Below are 3599 nucleotides of genomic sequence, written 5' to 3'. Positions count from 1 at the left end.
TTAAATATACTACCTATTATCAGTATCTGTTTACTTGTGTGACTTTAAAAAAAAAGAAAAATTGTTTAGCAATGGAATCCTTATTGGTACTGCGTCTTAGTTTACATCTACGTTTTTTCATTGATAAAGCTCGAAGATTATAGTTTGTTGGTTTTAAATCACCGCACACAGGCAGTTGTTCACTATATATTATTATGAAATTTAATATAATTACTTAATTAATGTGTGGCAACACAGGGTGGTTGACCTTACATTTGGCCTTTTTGAAAAACGTTTGGCAGTTTCTAGAGGCAAACTTGGCAACTTTCATAGTCACTGACTAACAAAACCCTTGTCCGGTTCTACGCAGCGTCACTTCCCTTTAGTACCTCACTGGGTGAACACACTCCAGAGGGAACCTTCAATCCAGCCCACGTTACTGTATCTTCTACAGGTAAGATCATCTAGTGTCTTCAGTGAATACAGTACAAGTGACTTAGCTCATGTTACCACACATCATTGTATACCACTGATAAATACAAGGACCTGAGACGTAGCCCCAGTGGGCTTATATTTTTTTACGAGTTTTCTATGATATGTTGATAAAGAGTAATTATAGGGGTTAAAAATCATCGCAATATAGTTTTTAGATTATGTGCATGTGTGTAAACAGACGTTAATACTGTGTCCACTTAGCTGAAAATCAGTATCTTGCTATAAGACCTAAAGAATGATTTTTTTTATCTTCAACGAGGCGAAGCCAAATATACAGTACACCTTCGAAAAGATTATAACAGGCCGAAATTAATTATTTTAATCTAATCACTATTGTATTAATCTCTCACGCGTATTATGAGTCAATGATAAAGTTTCATAAACAACATTTAATGTCTTTAATTTATTAATTGAAAGTTTATTCTTATAAAAGTGTCGCCTCGAGTAAGTGTAACCTCATATACGGGTATCCTCATGTAAGTGTAGCCTCATTTACCTGTAGTCTGATGTATGTGTCACTTCATGTAAGTTTAGCCTCATATAGTCTGATGTGTGTGTAGCCTCATCTACACTTAGCCTCATGTATGTTTAGCCTCATGTAAGTTTAGCCTCATATACTCGTAGCCACATATTAGTAAAGCCTGATTCATGTGATGATTGTGGAAATGTAGGTTCTAGTAAATACTGTTTAACATTACAGACATCTGTAGGAATAAGTGTATATATATATATATATATATATATATATATATATATATATATATATATATATATATATATATATATATATATATATATATATAAATCACTGTAGGTGCGCGTGATATATGCTGTATTAGCGCTTTCGTGTAATATCAGGGGTAGTACTGCTATATATATATATATATATATATATATATATATATATATATATATATATATATATATATATATATATATATATATATATATATATATAAGTTGCTCACTAACCTTTCCTTTTTTCAACTTACTAAATCAAAATCTATTTGAGATATCACCTGGACAAGTATTGAACCAAAAAATGGGCACACAATACCTCAGTAAGAGCAACTCTACTCATTTTCATTGTCGGTATTTACTGTACCGCCTGCAATTTTTCTTTCATAGGTCTACAATAGCTGGATTTTGCCTTTTCATTAGCTTTGTCAAAAGCTTTATAATTTCTTTAGCAAAAAACAGTGGGTCCGATTTTATGGAGCGTGTGTCTCTCCATGAACAATTTATAAAAATAAAACTCATTTACATATCAATTATAAATGCAGTATAACAACACTCGCAAATTAATAAATATTTTTTATGAAAAATATAGAAACATTGTTTTTGCAAATTTACTAATTTTATTCCACCTGTGGTACAGAAAATGGACTGGCAGCTCTTTACTAGATTAACTGTAACACAGCTCTCACACAGGACTAGTATGGAGCGTCGACGGACGACAAAGCCCACAGCCCTAGCTGAACGAAATGGATTTGTGAAAATGTGGAAGGAGGGCAAGTCCCTCCATGCCATCGCTCGAGAGACTGGTGTAAGCGTCACCACCGTCTTCAGGTGGATTAATCGATGGCTAAGAGAGGGCAACGTCAACGTCAAACCACGCGGAAACAGACCTCGTTCAAGTCAGGCTGAAGGCCACTCAGCCATTTCTAATGCTGTTTTATTTCACCCTACCCCTCCAGAGGACAAGAGTGACATTCAGAAATCTCATTACGAGGAGCTACAGAAATATCCTCCCCAGCATTTCCTGAACTTCCTGGAAAGAGAAGCGTGTCACAGCCAGTATGCTTACATAAATTACCTGAAGCTTCATGTCCAGCTCCACAACCTCCGCTCTGAGATCGAACATTTAAATTATTTTTTTATGAATTGCAATGCAAATTTGGTCACTGAGAATCTTCTGGCCAGAATGAACAATGTGTGTGTCCCTGATGTTGGTGGAAGCGAAGGAGATGTAAAGCCACCAGAGGAATGTATTGAGAGCTATTCCCACACAAGGGAGGAGATACAGAACTCAGCTTCCATAGTCCCTCAATAGGGATTTTATAAACGACGGACTGTTGCCTACAGTGAAAATAAGGGGTCATACATTTTCATTCTGCTGTAAAAGTTTTCTAAAGTATTCAAAGAAAATTTTGGACATACATATTAAACACAGTAAATACTGTTATACAACTATGAGTTGCATCCATGAGTATTTCATGAGGATTTTTTTTCATATCCTCCTTTCCGAGTAAAACTATAAAACACGAAACTGTTTGAGCTCTTTTTACACCATAATAATCGAACCACTAGGATGAGTCCTCTACTACTGGTGAGGCGAGAGGAGTGGTTCGTGAAAGCCACCCATCCAAGTAACAACCAAAAATGATAGCACTTAACCACAATGAAAGAGGATCAGCAAGGACCAGCTTACACTGTAGCTAGCAACACAATCATATGTCATTAAACAAATATAATTGCTATGCATTTTAATGATTATCGACGGAGACAGTAAATGTACAGAGAATTTATTTTCGTTTATTAATTAAAATAACTTTAATATGGCATTAATCGCGTAGTTAGACTTTATGTACAAAAAACTTAATTCTACTAACAATAACCTAACGTAACCTAAACCAAGGTAATCTATATAACCATAGTAAATGGAGGTAAGGTTGGCTGTAGTGTCAATTAAGAATCAATTTTTCATCTCTGCTGATCTGATGATGATTTTCTCAGAAAAAATGTTTATCTTCACAAAATAACAAAATTATACCTAATGTAGGTTAGGTTAGATTTTGTATCATGTATTATGTATTATGGTTATTTCGCACGTGGCATAATAAACAACATACAATGATTGTCTTAGGTTCAAGGCCACAAATAAATGCTTGTGGTAGACTTCCACCAGTGTAAGATACATGTAATGCATGGGGCATTTTAGAGTCATAAACTACTTGTTTATTTGTCTTTACTCTTTTCTGTGATTCATTTCGTTTAATTAGCACGCTACTTTGAAACTGGGGAGAGAATTTGATCGGTAAATAATTTACTAATGAATATTTTCTATTAATTTTTAATCGTTAGCGAAACTAATATACTATCTTCACTATATTTTTTATTAAATG

The 3599-nt window shown here is 34.2% G+C and overlaps 1 protein-coding gene across 2 annotated transcripts in view; it reads left to right on the top strand.

Moving 5' to 3' along the window:
- The first annotated feature begins 283 nt into the window (after window positions 1–283).
- LOC121879818 (probable glutamate receptor) overlaps window positions 284–3599 on the top strand; it is a 44030-nt gene continuing 40714 nt past the window's right edge. For both annotated transcript variants that reach the window (XM_042386612.1, XM_042386611.1), the window contains exon 1: window positions 284–433. The gene's annotated coding sequence lies outside the window, so the exon portion shown is untranslated. The remainder of the gene's footprint in view (window positions 434–3599) is intronic.

The sequence above is a fragment of the Homarus americanus genome, unplaced genomic scaffold (assembly GCF_018991925.1).
Source record: "Homarus americanus isolate GMGI-L3 unplaced genomic scaffold, GMGI_Hamer_2.0 scaffold13662, whole genome shotgun sequence".
In the NCBI taxonomy this organism is placed as follows: Eukaryota; Metazoa; Arthropoda; class Malacostraca; order Decapoda; family Nephropidae; genus Homarus; species Homarus americanus.
Note: the sequence above shows the minus strand (reverse complement) of the source record. Positions and strands in the feature narration are given on the sequence as shown.